Source organism: Leptodactylus fuscus, chromosome 9 (genome assembly GCF_031893055.1).
Source record: "Leptodactylus fuscus isolate aLepFus1 chromosome 9, aLepFus1.hap2, whole genome shotgun sequence".
Classification (NCBI taxonomy): domain Eukaryota; kingdom Metazoa; phylum Chordata; class Amphibia; order Anura; family Leptodactylidae; genus Leptodactylus; species Leptodactylus fuscus.
In genome coordinates, this window is record NC_134273.1 from 36,863,332 (window position 1) to 36,881,837 (window position 18,506).

Consider the following 18,506-nt stretch of genomic DNA (forward strand, 5'->3'; position numbering starts at 1 on the left):
CCCAATATATTCTTTGAATTCCCAGTCAGACAATGGCACTATATACCAGTAGCAAGAAATGAGGGTATTTGTAACCCCAATATATTCTTTGAATTCCCAGTCAGACAATGGCACTATATACCAGTAGCAAGAAATGAGGGTATTTGTAACCCCAATATATTCTTTGAATTCCCAGTCAGACAATGGCACTATATACCAGTAGCAAAAATTGTGGGTGCACGTAACCCCAATATATTCTTTGAATTACCAGTCAGAAACTGGCACTATATGGCAGTAGCAAGAAATGAGGGTATTTGTAACCCCAATATATTCTTTGAATTCCCAGTCAGACAATGGCACTATATACCAGTAGCAAGAAATGAGGGTATTTGTAACCCCAATATATTCTTTGAATTCCCAGTCAGACAATGGCACTATATACCAGTAGCAAGAAATGAGGGTATTTATAACCCCAATATATTCTTTGAATTCCCAGTCAGAAACTGGCACTATATGGCAGTAGCAAGAAATGAGGGTATTTATAACCCCAATATATTCTTTGAATTCCCAGTCAGACAATGGCACTATATATCAGTAGCAAGAAATGAGGGTATTTGTAACCCCAATATATTCTTTGAATTCCCAGTCAGACAATGGCACTATATACCAGTAGCAAGAAATGAGGGTATTTGTAACCCCAATATATTCTTTGAATTCCCAGTCAGACAATGGCACTATATACCAGTAGCAAGAAATGAGGGTATTTATAACCCCAATATATTCTTTGAATTCCCAGTCAGAAACTGGCACTATATGGCAGTAGCAAGAAATGAGGGTATTTATAACCCCAATATATTCTTTGAATTCCCAGTCAGACAATGGCACTATATACCAGTAGCAAGAAATGAGGGTATTTGTAACCCCAATATATTCTTTGAATTCCCAGTCAGACAATGGCACTATATACCAGTAGCAAAAATTGTGGGTGCACGTAACCCCAATATATTCTTTGAATTACCAGTCAGAAACTGGCACTATATGGCAGTAGCAAGAAATGAGGGTATTTGTAACCCCAATATATTCTTTGAATTCCCAGTCAGACAATGGCACTATATACCAGTAGCAAGAAATGAGGGTATTTATAACCCCAATATATTCTTTGAATTACCAGTCAGAAACTGGCACTATATGGCAGTAGCAAGAAATGAGGGTATTTATAACCCCAATATATTCTTTGAATTCCCAGTCAGACAATGGCACTATATACCAGTAGCAAGAAATGAGGGTATTTATAACCCCAATATATTCTTTGAATTCCCAGTCAGACAATGGCACTATATACCAGTAGCAAAAATTGTGGGTGCACGTAACCCCAATATATTCTTTGAATTCCCAGTCAGACAATGGCACTATATGGCAGTAGCAAAAATAGTGGGTGTATATAGCCCCAATTCTATTGCTAGGGGACTTGCAGGGTATTTCTGGGGTGAAGGTGGGGGGGCACACCGTTGGAACGGGTATCGGGGGTATATATCGGGTATACGGGAATACACTGACAGTGTATTCCATTCAGGATCCTGGGAAAGCTGGGTTGCGGCGATTGAGCCCGTCAGTGCCACGTTACACTGACAAGCTTCTCCCTGGAATTTAGCTCTTATAAGAGCTGTTGGTTGTCTTCTCCTTCCTATCCTAGCCTGTCCCTGCCTACCCAGAATCTAAGCCCTAGCTAACTGGACGGAAACCTCCGTCCCCGGTGAATTGCAAGCTCAGAATGACGCGAAGCTGGGCGTCGCTGTTCTTTTAAATTAGAGGTCACATGTTTTCGGCAGCCAATGGGTTTTGCCTACTTCTTTCAACGTCACCGGTGTCGTAGTTCCTGTCCCACCTACCCTGCGCTGTTATTGGAGCAAAAAAGGCGCCAGGGAAGGTGGGAGGGGAATCGAGTAATGGCGCACTTTACCACGCGGTGTTCGATTCGATTCGAACATGCCGAACAGCCTAATATCCGATCGAACATGAGTTCGATAGAACACTGTTCGCTCATCTCTAGTTATCACCAACTTGATATTACTAGAATACCAATATAAAAAAATAGTTTCTTTTTTATTTTTTTGTATCTAGACCTTCCTGAAACTAATCTTTGAACTGAAACACCCAAACTGATGAAAAATAAAAAAGCTTCAGAGGTTCACCCATCCCTAAGTACAATATTATATTATATTATATTATATTATTGTATAATCCATGACCTGCTCCTTAAGCTCACATTGTGCATTGTCTGTTTAATAAATATAATAAATATTCCGTTAAATCAGATTAAACCAAAACTTACACTGCATTCCTACAGAAGATGGACTATTATAGGACTGGTCGTTGCCTGAAAATAACCAAATGTAAAAAGTTAGGTTACATAATAAAAACTTGATAGAAATATCCAGCATCTCCCCGACATCACAATTTGGCAGGTTTGGCGTAGGTCAGCTATCATTCTGCATTTATACTAAATTTTACAGTTCGCTTAGAGATATGACCTAACAAAAATTTGAGAAGCTTTACATGCACATTGTTATACTTATATTCAGAAGCGTAACTTAAAGCTTTTTTAAGTGAATTGGGCAGAAAGTAGAAGTATAAGAACTTTATATATATATATATATATATATATATATATATATATATATATATATATATATATATATATATAATCTCCCATTCCGCTTGTAGCCATTCATGGCTTTGGCTCAAAAACCGTAACAAAATCTACAACAAAACAAGCTGCATTTCCACAACGTGGGGCCTTAGCTTAAGTGCTAAAGCGCTGCTGGAACAACCGCGGTGTAAACGCATTGCAGTTCTTCCCGCAGCGGTTTGAACAGAAAGTTCACTGAGTTTTCCTCCATGGACTTTGTTACAATTATATCTATAGGAAAGCCGTCTGCGTTTACGTATATATAATTGAGATGCTGCGATTTTCAAAACTGCAACGGTTTTGGAAATCCGCTCTGCGATTTTTTTCCACAAAGTGGGCATGGGACTCACATAAATCCCATCCACTTTGCAAGCACTGTAAAATGCTGCGATTTTTCCAAATTTTTCCGGGGCCCCGAGCTAAAGGGGTTTTTAAATGAAAGATCAGCAGGAATCCGTGGCCCATGGATCTTGATGAAACAATAGGGGCACTCCCCTGAGCACTGCTTTCATTTCCCAGGTCATGTGACATTGTGCCCATAGATTATGTAGCCTGTTTACAGCTTAGCTCCATTCAGTTAATAAGGCTGACGCTAGGTTCACATTTGCGTTGGGGTTTCCGTCCTTCGGGTCTGTTTGGGGACCAGAAAAAAAGAAACCCAATCCAATTCAAGAGTGGTTTCCTGCAAAACCTTTGGACCCCGTAGATTACAATGGGGTCTGCTGGGTCTCCGCCCAAAAACTGCGGAGATAAAAGTCCTGCTTGCAGCACTTTTCTCTCCACATGGAGTAAGGAATCCCAGAACGATCATCGAATGCAAATGGTACAAAGTGCTGTGCTTGGTTTTCAACTATTCTCTATGATCTCTTCTAACAGCTGATCCCCTGTCTATCTTCAACTGAGGACCTATCCAAAGTCTACATCAAGCAATTGCCCTGAAATTAAGGTATGTCTAGTTAGTATTCTGGTTATTTCACTGCTGTCAGTTTTAAGAAATGTTCTTACCTTCCACAAATTTATGTTTTTTCTTCTTTGTCCTTTTCTTCTGGTTTTGTGACTACCATCGATGTTAAAGGAGTGACAAACTTAAACTTAAGGGAGAGCTCGAGCGCTTGTGCTGTTAGGTTTGCTTTTTCGGAGGGCTCTGCATAAAGCCTTAGATTAAATAAAATAATTGAATAGACCTACAGTGCATGCTCATGGTTACTTACCATACACCAAATCTCTATATTTAAAAATACAACAAAGGGAACCTGTCATGCTAAATATCATGTCCTATGTGTAGGCAGCATGTTATAGGGCGGGGAATGCTGAGCCGAATGATATATCGTTTTATGGGAAACCATTTAGCATTGCTTGCCATTTCTCCATTCTTCTAGGCTTAGGAGTCCAGTAGGAGGTCTTACATAATGCCTGCCGTCCCTCCCCTCTATCAGTGTCTATGCAGAGACAGTTGTCAGTTCTCTGTCCACTGGACTTCTAACCCCAGAATGAAGTAAAGAACAGACTGTAATAAATCTTTTCCCATAAAACTACATATTAGTCTACACTATATATTAGTTCCTACTCCATAACACGCTGCCTGCACTTCAGATACAATTTTTGTCCGGTTCAACTATGAAAAGAGCAGGTAATGTAATTTCAATGTTGTTGCTTACACAATAAAATATAAAAAATTAGTGTTTGCAATTGAACTTTTTCATTGAATTACTTTGAATACACAAATATTATTGATTTTTTTTTTCTTAGTCTCCCATTTAGGGTATGCTCACACTGAAAAAATCTGCTTCAGGAATTAAGAAACTTGGCACATTTTTTCTTAGATAATGCGTTTTTTGCATTGGTTTTTGATATGGGTTTTGTTGTTTTCTTTCTTGCAGATTTTTACACTAGCACAATGTATGGACGTGGAAACGGCGTAGCGTGGTATTGTGGATATGTGATTATGGTGACCCCAACATTTCATGTGTACTCTTCTATGTTGTCCATTACACATTTTCTGCGTAAAAAATATGCAAATCTATTCTCCAGGATGTAATTAGGAGAACAGTGCACTCTGTACACCACCCTCTAGAGGGCAGCATCCTTAACATCATGCATGACTCAGTTATAAAGCCTAATTAATCATGATGTGGATTTAATTGCCAAATTAGTATTTCTATTCCAAAAGGAACAGATTCCCAGCTATGGACAGCGCTGTTTCAGCCTATTGGGCCATCCTCAGCATAGCGTAGGGATACTGATTTGGCAGAGTGAGAGACTATAGACCAGGGTCAGGGGATAATCGTCCACATCAGGGAGAGTGTTTGCCTACTTAGGCAGTACGGAGACTTACAAGTCATTCCTGCTCCGCTAGGGATTCTGGGTAAAAAATATGCATATCTATTCTCCTGGATGTAATTAGGCCAGTTTCGGCCAGTCTAGCTGTGACCGGATGCTGCTGCAGAACATCGGGATTCCGTTGCGGCTTTCTGCTGCTGATTAGGCCCAGATATCAGATTAATGGGGAGCGGGGAGTCTTGAGTCACAGAATTTGTGGCAAGATTGAGAAAACAATGGGAGTCACATTTGTATGGAATCTGTCACGGATTCAGTGGCGGAATCCGCCCACAATTTTGTGTAAATGTACCTTAGTGTTGGCAGTTTTAGGTTGTTGATAGTGAGTGTATGGTGCAACTGATGGGAAAGCAATTATTTATGTCATAATCGCTCGGCTGCACCCACACCTCATGTGAACTCCATCCATACCCGCAGCTACGTAATTTAAGTGCAACACTGCACCTACAAACATCGGGATTCCCAGTCTAAATCACACCTATATTAAAGTGGAAGAAATCGTTAGAAAAATCTGAAATGTGAATCTGACCCTTATACATACCGTTTGTCCAGTAGTTGCTGTATTGTGAGATAAGCCCAGAGTCTCTCTGTAAAGTCACCAAAGATGTATTTCTGCTGTTCGCCCACATCATCCTTGCTTTGAAGCGGAACATTTTCAGTATATTTCACAGATTTGTCAGCCTGTTTAAAAAGCCAAATTAAATTATGTGCATAATACATAATGGGACCACTAAAGGCTCCTTTACATGGGCGGACCCAGCAGCAATGAACGGGACTGGATGTTCTTCTGGAACCTTCGTTCACAATCTTTCTCTGAACAAATCATTCATCCCCATACAGTTTGTATTTCTTAGCAGCATGTGTTAAGTTTAAATGTGGCAATGTGTAGCAGTCAATTGAGATTTTTATGTATTCGTACACTATTGGATTATCTGACAATGAAGCATTTGGGTTGTTTATACAGATGGGTGAACCATCATGTACCGAGCTGGGTATTCTAAATTGTTCTTTTTTTGCGAAAAAAAAATCTAAAAAAAATTCATACTCACCTTCCTGTACTTCTTTTAGGTCTCCTCCAAGTGTCCAGCGCTTTCCTAGCCCACTCACGCTCCACTGTTAGCCCAATAACAGGCCTCAGTGGTGACCTTAGGTGCATGACATCACAGAGGGGGTGGAGAGAGAACAATGGACACCAAAATAAGGCCCAAAAAAGGTAAGGAAAGGTGACCATGAATGTTTGGGTTTTTTTACATTTTTTTTTATACCAGGACTTTGCCATAACTTCAACTGCATTTGCCTTAGATAGCTAGAAATTAGATAGTTAGGTTCCTAGGAGCCCTAAGACTTTTCTACAATATGTTTTAAGTCAATTTAAGGTTTGGTTCATACCAAACTTGTTTGTCCCAAAACAAATCTTGTGTCCGAGTCACCCAAACCCAAAAATGAATGAATCCTGAGGGGTTCGGCCATCACTAGTTAGTTGGTGATCGTATCTACGTTTAATGGGTAACCGGCTTCATTATTGCCACATGTAAAGAGGCCTCCAGACTGGGGTTTTAATAGCTTTTCACAAATTTTCATAACATACAAGGTGAAAACAACAAATGCAATAAAAATAATATGTTACAAATTGTTGTACATCAAGTACCATGGTCTCTACTAGGATTGAGCCGATCTTAACTTTTCAGGATCGATTTTAAAATCCAATTTCCGATCATTTTTCATTCGAACCCGATCTCGATCCCAATTCCGATCCCAATGCAAGTCAATGGGATTTTTTTTATTAATCGGAGATCGGATTTTGAAAGCAATCCTATTCACTATACAGCATGGAATCTAACAATTGTTAGAATCCACGCTGTGTAGTGAATCACTAAAGTAGCCAGAGGATTTTTTTTTATTCCTCTGACTACTTAGTCCCCCCTGGTGTCCACTTACCTCCAGAGATGGCTGGTCCTGTGCCCCATGCCTTCATTCTTCGCCTCACTGCTGCTCCACGCTGCTTTTCTTCCTTCGCTGCCCCCTCCCTGCCAGGTTAGGAGAGTGTGGGCGGGTTAGGAGAGTGTGGGCGGGTACTGGGAGGGGAGATGTCACGTCTCCCCGCCCTGTACCCGCCCACACTCTAAGCCACAAGCCCCGCCTACCTAGCGCTTTAAGGCTCTATTCACACAGAGTAACGCCAGGCGTCATTTGTGTGTAATTTGTGTGTCTTTTACAGCCGTCATAAAACGTTTACATAGAGTTCTATAGGAAAAGACGTCCGTAATTTACGATAGTCATTTACGGCCGTCATTACAATTACGGACGTCTTTTCCTATAGAACTCTATGTAAACGTTTTATGACGGCCGTAAAAGACACACAAATTACACACAAATGACACACACAAATGACGCCTGGCGTTACTCTGTGAATGGAACCTAAACACTAACCTGGGAGGCGGGGCAGTGAGGCAAAAAGAAGAAGGGCACCGGAGCAGCCATCTCTAGAGGTAAGTAGCTGCTAGAGATTTAGTTTAGCCTTCCATTCGAATGAATTGAGGCAGCCGGTGCGCAGGGGGTTAAGGCTGTGTGTCGGCTGCTTCCATTCATTCCTATGGAACTGCAGCGGATCCTTCTCACTGAATATACAGCGTATACTCAGTGTGAAGGCTAAGCAAAGCATGTGGGAAAAATCACCGATCTCGATCCCACATAAAAAGATCGTTTCCAAACACGATCGCTCAACCCTAGTCTCTACCTTTTTCCAGAGTTTTCTGCCAACCAACCCCTGATGTAACTAGCAAAATTTCTCTTATTTGTTACTGAGAATAATCTACTGAAAATTTTGAGGCCATATTTCTTCCGCTTCCTTATTGGCCGCCTCTGCCTCTTCTTTTCTGTTCGGCCACAGGAAAATGGCCGACTACTCCCACTGCGCATGTATTTCGGCCATTTTCCCTTGGCCTCTCCCGTTTGGGCACAGGAAAATGGCCACGGACATGCGCAGTCAGTGGTTTTTGAAGAAGACATGATGGAACAAGGAAGAATAGGTGGAAGCAGAGACCAAGAAGAAGGCGGCACTGGATAGTTTACTCGCAGCACTTGGGACCGCCTCCAGTGCTGCAATAAAACTAATTAGTATATGCATGAAAACCGGAATATCTAAGGAACAGCGGCACAGGGAAGACATCTAAAGGTTGGGGAAGAATAGCCTTTCTTAAGGCTATTCCGATGTGGTTTTAGCTTAAAACGGGATTCTAATGATAAAATCCCTTTAAACATTGTTGAACTATAGGCTAGATCACCAATTTCTAATCAGTTAGGGCATCCCCTTGGAGCACATACTGTACTAATTGTTGTAAGTAGCCTTCCTGAACCTGAGGGTGGTAGGAGTGCCAATGATGGCCATGCAAGAATAAAACAAGTTGACAAAGAGACAAGAGGTTTGTAGAACTGGCCAATTCACAGTCTTTGGTTCAGAAAAAAAACAGGTAACACAGCATCCAATTTTTGAAGGAATACTACTTATGCATTACCACTATAGCCTGTGGACTGAGGTGATAGATGGCACACCGTTATTACTGTACAAGTCTTCCTTGTTGGCGCAGACTTCACTTAAAGTAGTGTGTAATACTCTCTCACCTAGCCCATAAATGCTCTACAGCTTCCTACTGGAAAGTGTGGATCAGCAAGATTGGCGTGTCTGTCCTGAGGCGCACACAGGGTTGTAGCTCCGAGGCCCATTTAATACTTATTCTCAGATTCTCATTGGGCACATTTCTCTCTGCGTCACAAAAAGGGATTATTCCCATCTCCAGACTGTTACTTGATGCAGGACTGGCTTATGTGGAGTTTCTCCAGTCTAGCTTAGGCTCTGTCTCAGTCGCTTCTCTTACTCCTTACTTCCTCTCACTTCAGAGGACAATGGAAGACTTATCATTTCGTCCTCTTTCAAAGAATCTTTAGGTCTTGGTTGTATCATCTCTCAGCTCCCATCCACAGTGGTTCAGCCCATTAAAGGTATTGGTACACAATATACATAACACAGTAAGGAACATGTCACTTTTTGCCTAGTGCTCACAGCACTGTATAATAAATGAGCACCACTTTATTATCTTCCACTGTATAAGCCCTAACCAGCCCAAACCCCAGGTTACCTTTATAGCACAGACACCCCAGTGCCTCCTGAGCCTAATGGGAAATCCAGCCACATTGAACTAATAAAACACAGTTTCAGCACACAGTCTGTACTTACCCCATCTGCCTTTACATCCACAATAAAGGCATTCAAGTCATTATCTGTTACACGTCCAGCAACGACAATTTCGCTCCCCTCAAAGTAATGTTTGAAGTTGTTCTGTGTGAGGTCAGCGATACAGTTCTCAGGATATTGCATTTCTATGTTTATCAATGTTGGATTTGCTATTTCATCATAAAATCCCTAAAGTGCAAACATTTAAAAAGGGGGGAAAGAAAATATAAACATGGGTGTTACATAGCTAAAGAAAATATATTCACGGAAAATTCAGAAAAATGTATTCCTAAGAAGTATCAAGGTTCTTTAGGAATTCTAAAGTAAAAAGTAATAGATCTGCAATGAACAATAAAGCAATAGAGAAAAAAGGTTGGATGGAAATTAGAGTTGAGCGATCGGGATTGGCTGGAAAATGATTGAAAGTTGGATTTTAAAGGGGCTCTATCAGCAAAATCATGCTGATAGAGCCCAACATATGCGTGCATAGCCATTAAAAAGGCTATTCAGGCACCACTAAAGTTATATTAAACTACCCCCCCTCCCCCCCCCCGGTTTTAAAATAAAACCCTAAAACAGAATGTGATAAACTTAGCAAATGTGCACGCTCGGCATGGCCTCGGCGCATGCGCAGTAGCTGTAGTAGAAGCAGCATGCTACTGCGCATGCGCCCAAGCCATTTTTTTAAGCGATGTCAGTTCGCGAGCGCCGGAGGAGGATGGGACCCGAGGACATCGGAGGAAGAGGAGGTGTGGATGAAGAAGACGGCGCACCCTGAATGCCCGCCGAGCGTGCACATTCGGTAAGTTTATCACATTCTGTTTTAGGGTTTTATTTTAAAACGGGGGGGGGGGTAGTTTAATATAACTTTAGCGGTGCCTGAATGGCCTTTTTAATGGCTATTCACGCATATGTGGGGCTCTATCAGCATGATTTTGCTGATAGAGCCCCTTTAAAACCAATCCTGAAATCTCAAGATCGGCTCAACCTCAATGGAAATAGAAGAAGAATACTATTTGGCTGAAACTCTATTGACATGTATTACATAAAACTAAATATTATATTATGAAACATTACCTGCAGCTGTAAGTCTGCATCTGAATCCTCATATATACGGCGAGCGATTCCAGAATTCTCCAGTGCTAACTTCTCCAGAAAAGGATAATCGACAGAATAGCCAAAACCAAGACTGTACAATGTGTATTTCCCTGCTATGGCTTTCTTTGCATTTTCTTGGATTTTGGAAGGATTTGTTTCACCTTCAAGTTAATAAAATACAGTATTTACACATTTTATCTGTATTTCTGGAAAAAAAAATGATGTTTTGCTTGACTGGCTCTATCTTTAACTAGAAAATGCAAGGAAAACTTTTAAAGTTGTGATTTTTAAGCACATCCTCTAACGTTAAAAAGGTTGTCCAGAAAAAGGGCCAACTCTTAGGTTTCTTTTAAACAGCATCATCTAGCATTCAGTTTTTAAGGATAACAATGTTTTTCATACATTACATGATTATTATAACCTTGACATCATCCCTGGCAGTGTTTTCCATCTCATACATCTTTTTGATATTCACAAGATATGCTATATGGGGACACCCCCCCCCCCCCCCCCGAACAGACTACCAAACACATTGGCAAGCGGTGTACAGTGAGAGCACACAGACCCCATAGACTGTAATGGGGTCCATGTGCTTTCCGCACGGTCTCCACACGAGTCATGCAGACAGGAAAGTAGATCATGAACTACTTTTCTGTCCGCGTGTTCCATGCAGAGACCATGCAGAAAGCACAAGGACCCCATTATAGTTTATGGGGTCTGTGTGCTCTCACTGTACACCTCTTGCCAATGCATTCGGTAGTTCATTCAGGAGGGACCCATGCGGACTCCCCGAAACGGATTACCAATGCAGATGTGAACTAGGCCTTATAGATGCAGGTCCCACCAGTAGGGCTCTCGCATCTCAAGAACTGGAGTCAGTAAATTCACCTATATTATTTACATACCTGCAGTGGCTTCACCATCAGTGAGGAGGACAATTAAGGAAACACTTCTCTCGGGAAGAGATTTAACTTCATGTGCTGTATTCAGTAACTCAACAGCTTTTAGTACAGGGTCATTAATATTTGTCCCTATGAGAAAAAAAACTAATTTGGTTAGTTATTTAAGTCTTATATATCAACAACCACTCCATCCAACTGTTCGGTGCTCTTCATTCTTAAAGGGTTTGTCCACTCTAAATTTTAAAAATTTAAATCTGCTAGGAGCAGTTAAAAAAATAAAAAAAAAATGTATACTCACCTGTCCCCGCTGCTCTGGTGTCGACCCAAGCCTCCTGGTTCATCTACTTTCTCATGTTTCTTCTAGCATTATGGTGAAGCCACTGATTGGCTCAGCAGTCACGTGACCACTGAGGTCAATCAGCAGCCTCAGCAGGCCTCAGGAAGAGGACCCATAATGTCACAGGTAATGACATTCATGGGCCTTCACTGATTGGCCTCAGTGGTCACACGACCGCTGAGGCCAACAGCGGCTTCAGCACAACACCAGAAGACACTGTTGGAGCAGATGAACCAAGAGGCGGGGGAGAACACCGGAGCAACGGGGACAGGAGAGTATGGTTTTTTTTGTTTTTGTTTTTTTTAAATTTTCACTGCCCTCAGCTTATTTAAACTTTGAAAGGGTTGTCCATTTTTGCACGGGCAACCCCTTTAACCTGCTTCACCACTGTCACCAATGAAAAGCTCTCCACTCTAATTTCAAAATATCACCTCACCACCTGTGCACTGGACACAATCCATTTACATCTCCTCCCCAACCTCACTGAAGTCTTTACTCATGCTCTAACCCACCTCTTCAACCTATCTCTAACCAGAGGTGCCTTCCCTTCTGCCTTGAGATATTTTACTGTCACACCCATACTTAAGAAACCATCCCTCATCCTGTCTTCTCCAGCCAACTATTGCTCTATCTCACTGCTCCCATATGCCTCAAAACTCCCTGAACAACACATCCACTTTGAACTATCCTCCTATGTCTTGTCTGACTTACTCTTTGCCACACTACAGTCAGGCTTCTGACCCCATCAAACCACAGAAACCACTCTAACTAAAGTTTATGTAGGTGTCCCTCAAGGCTCTGTCCTGGGAGCCCTCTTGTTCTCCATCTATACTCTCAGCCTTGGCCAACTCGTAGAATCCAATGGTTTTCAATACCATTGCTATGCCTAGGACACTCAAATACATCTCTGCACCAGACAATACCGCTCTATTAGCCAAAGTTTGAGTGTCTAGCAGCCATTGCCTCCTTCCTCTCCTTCCACTTTCTCAATCTCAACATGGAGAAAACTGAGTTTATCATCTTCACGCCAACTCACATGGACCTCACATGGCCTGGCCCATCTTTCACAGTTAATGGTACTACACTTACCCCAGTCCTACTGGTCCAGGGCCTTGTAGTGACCTTTGATACTGACTTATGTCATATCATGTCATGTTCAAGCCACACATCCACACCCTCAACACCTCCTGCAAATTAATCCAATCTGCCCCTTTCTCACCTTTGAAACTACAAAAATGCTAGTCCTTTCCCCAGGGGTGACCTGCTCTCTGCCTGAGCGTGAGGGGAGACCGCTGGAGCAGCGCTGCTCCAGCAGCCTCCCCAATCCACCGCTCGGTGACGCTAAGCTTAGGTAAGCAAAAATGCCGCCCTCCCCGGGGCCCTGGCATAGCGCCGCCTGAAGCGGTCGCCTCATGGGAGGTGCGGCGCTGCCTTTCCCTCATAATCCCCCGCTCAGACTACTGTAACACCCTTAGGGCCCCTTCACACGGCTGATACGCTGGCTGCTTTAGAACTTGTAAACGTTCCGTAGCAGCGGCGTCTAAAGCAGTTCCCATTGTTTTCTATGGGAGTCGGCATACGTGCGCTCCCCATAGAAATTAATGGAAAAAGCAGCCCATTCATTTCTATGGCGAGCGTGCGTGTGCCGGCTCCCATAGAAAACAATGGGAACTGCTTTAGACGCCGCTGCTACGTAACGTTTACAAGTTCTAAAGCAGCCAGCGTATCAGCCGTGTGAAGGGGCCCTTACTCCTGATCTCTCAGCAAATGCTCTTGCCCCCCCTCCACCCTCTAGTTCACCCTAAACTCTTCTGCTCACTTAATACACTCTCCCCCATTTTTCGATATCCTCTCCCCTCTGCCAATCTCTGCACTGACTTCCTAGCACCCAGCAAACAAAGTTTAAAATGTTAATGCTGACATACAAAGCAATCCACAACCTGTCCCGAAACATATCTCTGACCTAATCTCTCACTATCTACCCACATGTAACCTTATCCTCTCAAAACCTCCTACTCCATTTTTCTCTTATTCACTCTTCACACAACCCCCTCCTAGACTACTCCCATGCACCCCCATACTCTTGAACTTGCTATCATGACACCTAAGACTGTACCTCACAAGCACAAGCTTCAAGAAGGCCCTGAAGATCACCTCATTAGGAAGGTCTACAACCTTTTATAGCATTACTGCCATTAGTCAATGTTAGTTTTATTTGTTTTGTGTATTTTTTGTATTGTATGTAAACCCTCAAATGTGCAGCACCATGGAATTAATATAATAATGTACAGCACCATGGGATTAATATACTAATGTGCAGCACCATGGAATTAATATACTAATGTACAGCACCATGGAATTAATATAATAATGTACAGCACCATGGAATTAATATAATAATGTACAGCACCATGGAATTACTATAGTAATGTACAACACCATAGAATTAATATACTAATGTACAGCACCATGGCATTAATATACCAATGTGCAGTGCCATGGAATTAATATAATAATGTGCAGCACCATGGAATTAATATACTAATGTGCAGCACCATGGAATTAATATAATAATGTGCAGCACCATGGAATTAATATACTAATGTGCAGCACCATGGAATTATTATAATAATGCACAGCACCATGGAATTAATATACTAATGTACAGCACCATGGAATTAATATACTAATGTGCAGCACCATGGAATTCATATAATAATGTACAGCACCATGGAATTAATATAATGTACAGCACCATGGAATTAATATACTAATGTACAGCACCATGGAATTAATATAATAATGTACAGCACCATGGAATTAATATAATAATGTACAGCACCATGGAATTAATATAATAATGTACAGCACCATAGAATTAATATAATAATGTACAGCACCATGGAATTAATATAATAATGTACAGCACCATGGAATTAACATAATAATGTACAGCACCATGGGATTAATATAATAATGTACAGCACCATATAATTAATATAATAATGTACAGCACCATGGAATTAATATAATAATGTACAGCACCATGGAATTAATATAATAATGTACAGCACCATGGAATTAATGTAATAATATACAGAATTATGGAATTAGTGGTGTTCTAAAAATAAATAATGTATGCAATTATCATTTACAGTGGGACAAATGACTTACTAAATTTGTACAAATATAAATAATATAAACATTATTAAAAATACACATTAAATAACTTATAGTTTTTTGGGATTCATTAATGTGATGTGCTGGAATGAGATTCTTGGGCCCTTGCAAAAATTAATTTCCGGTACGTACTAAGTTTACTTACAGCCTCGTTCTGAAATCGTCTTCACAAATTCTCTAGCTTCTTCTATATTTTCTGGAGTTGCTTTGACCAAAGATTCTTTCCATGTTATAATGTCATGGTCAAACACAATGAAATTAAAGTGATCATGCTCCGAGGTGTCATTCAGAATTCGGAGAAGGGCTTCTTTAGTCTATGAATAGATACATTTGTTGATATAAGTTGATATAATACATAAACGTCAAAAAACAAGATAGATTTTCCTGGTTCCAATATTTTTGGACACCGAGTGTCATTATGATCTCCATAACTACAGTATTTGCTTTTAAACATTTTTGTAAAACAGATTTCTCATATACGTTAAGACTCATACAGTTTAGTAAGTGTTAAGGCGTTATATAATTTCATATGACAGAAGTAGGTGCATGTTAAGGGGTATTCACATTTGAATTAAATAGCAGGCTAATTAGTTAAGAGAAGGCAATGGCTACTGGGTAATCAGTTGTCTCCTCCTGTCTCTGTATCAGGTGTTCCTGTTATGATGTCAATGACCTCTCAAGGTCCTAACCTCAGAGGTCAGATGCGTCTATTTGTCATAGCTGCAACACCGAAAATATTCCAGTGGAACAGGCCAAATTAACCCCTGCCTAGATTAAGATTTGCCAGAATGAAGAAACTTCTTCCCCTCCCCAGTCTCAATTAAAACTTTCAACCCACTACCAAGTTCAGTAAGAAAGTATCTTAGCACTACTCTTGGCCTTACGTTTGGTAGGGTTGTATACTACGGATGCACAACCACTGGACAACCAAGATGTGCAAGATGATGGCAACTGCTACTTCCGGACCATCAGCCATATCCTGACAGGAACAGAGGACAAGCACTCCCTTCTCAGAGATAAAGTCATCCTTCACATGAAAACTGACTTGACAAAAAAACTACAGGACTACTTGAACCAAAATGCTAATGAATACGTAAACATCTCTGGAATGTCTCATGATGGAGTATGGGCAACTGATGCAGAGATCATGACAAATCTGTTGAGCTGGGACATTATCTACACAAACGTCAGTGACTCCATGGATTGGTTGACATATCCTGCAAGCTTCAGTCTGCCGTCAACACCAGAACATGGACTTTATCTTCAAAACAAGAATCACCATTTTAATGTTTTGATAACTGAGGAAAAAAACAAAGAGGATGTGCTTCCCATGTGTGAAACCACAGACCACAGACTTATTATTGATGGCTCCCCACTTCAATTCAATTGATTTATGAACTGGTTTATGAACTGATTTATTTGCTTTTTTTTTTTAACAAATTTACCGTATATACTCGAGTATAAGCCGACCCGAATATAAGCCGAGGCCCCTAATTTTACCACAAAAAACTGGGAAAACTTATTGACTCGAGTATAAGCCGAGGGGGGAAATGCAGCAGCTACTGGAAAATTTCAAAAATTAAAATGGCTAGAATTTTTGGGTGCAGTAGATGCTGGGGAAGGGGAGGGGGTGTTTTGGTTGTCTGTCTGCCCCTTCCCTGAGCTTGAGGACTGTTTTTTCTTCCCCCACTTGGAATTCAGCCTGGCTGACTATAGGGTATCTGCAGTGCTCCTGTTCCGTCGGGAAGGGGTTAATAGGAGCACTGCAGATCCCCTATATTCAGTAGACCGCGCACTTTCAGACACAGGGATACCTAATGTGTTTGTGTTTCACAGTCATTTTCTACTTTTGTATGTATTCTAGGGAAAGGAGGGATTAAGAACCCTTATTTAGTCATTTATTTTTAATCTTTTTTTTTTTTCTTTTTTTTTTTTGCACTATTTTATGGGAGTTTGTATACATTGATATTGTGGCTGGTCATAGACTCCCCCCCCCCTCCTTTTTTTTAAGGCGAGGGAGGTTTTTTCAGCACAAAAACTGGGCTGAAAAATTCGGCTTATACTCGAGTATATACGGTACCTGTCATTTTTATACTAACGGTCAGAGTCCATGCAAGGGCCACAAAAGCATGTACTTCTCCTGTATTTTATTTTATGTTGTTTCAACATAAACCATGAAAAAATGCCGCACTCACATTTATGGATTGGAACTCCTATATTTTTGAAAGTTGTTTTTATATCTTTATGGTTATATTTACTTATCTCTCTATTTTTTATTTTTTCCTAATTTATTTTATTATCATTTTACTATTGTATTTTGTTAGATCTGAGGGAGGAGTTACGTTTTTATAATGTTACATACTCCAAAACGCGTTCTTATCAACAAAAAGCGTTCGAATATTTGCTTTGTGTACTGGTTCCGTACTGCAAAGGTATCCACCCCCTGGTTTTTGCTACAGTAGAATTCATTGGATTCTACTACTGTGCACATCATTTGATTGTTGTTACCAGTGTTTCCCTTTAAACGTTCGAGTGACGGGAGCTAAAGACCATTTAGATGCACATGAAGAAAAAAAGAACAGCGAAAGTATTAGAAAGATATTGCAATCCACAAAGTGCAAAATGATGTATAGAATGTCATACCTGCGCCATTTTTCTACCCCACATTGATCCGCTTCTGTCTATGACGTAAACTACATTTTTTGGTACTCCAGACAGTTTAGGGGGAGCAAAAAAGTGAACAAAATATCCGTTGACAACCTGGAAATCAAACATTGCAAGTTATTTTAATAGTAAAAGTGAATCTGCAGTACACATGAGCAACCGAAGATAATCGTTCATTGTTGAGAGAACTTCATACATTATCTAGAAAGTCATGACATGCCAAATTTATCATATGTTTTAGACACTTTCAAGGCCTTATTTGACATTATAGTGGGAGATAAAATATAACTGGTTACAGGGGTGAACCTAGCCTTTTTGCCGCTTGAGGCGGATGAGAGAAAGCCCCCCCCATCCCAGAGTATTAGGAAGAACCTCTATAACCACCAAAAGAAAACAATAGTTTTTCTGTACCTAATTCACCTCTATGTGCAACCATCAGGTATAAACCAGATTGACAAATCCTACCAAACAGTACAGGATCAACAACATGTATGATTGGAGGGGGCATCAATACTATAGGCACCAATCTTGCATTTGCCCAAAGGCCAGCTGTAAATATTACTTCTCACCTGTATATTTCCAGGAGTTTCTCTATTAACATCATAGGTCACAGTAAAATCTCCATCCAATAATGTGGTGTCGCAGTTTGGACAGGATCTCTGCTGATCGATTGTGGGTTTAAAAGAGACATGGCCCTGAAGACAACAAAGACATGAAACGATAACTATTTGCATCCTACATGTGACTGTATGCCAACATATGCACTTTTTTTAATTCTATTTTCTATTTCCCATGATTATGGGAGCAGTCACTTTATCTGAGTTGTTAGGAACATTCAGAGATATGCTTTATAGAAGCCACAAGTATCATAGGAACTTGTAGACCCGAGATGAATTATGACTTCTATGAGATAGTGTTGCTCAGTAACTTATGGCCATTGCGAGTGGAGGAGATGAATAATGACCATCAAATAGTGTCAATGGTGTGAACTTACTTTCTATATAGTATATAGGTGTCTAATACCTTCTCCTTGTAATCCTGAGTGTGGTGACTGATGAAAAGTAATCTCTACAGAACGGGATGTGTCAA

The 18,506-nt window shown here is 40.7% G+C and overlaps 1 pseudogene; it reads right to left on the reverse strand.

The window, feature by feature from the left end:
* Positions 1–18,506, reverse strand: part of LOC142218199 (inter-alpha-trypsin inhibitor heavy chain H3-like) — a 72,905-nt pseudogene that overhangs the window by 39,629 nt on the left and 14,770 nt on the right.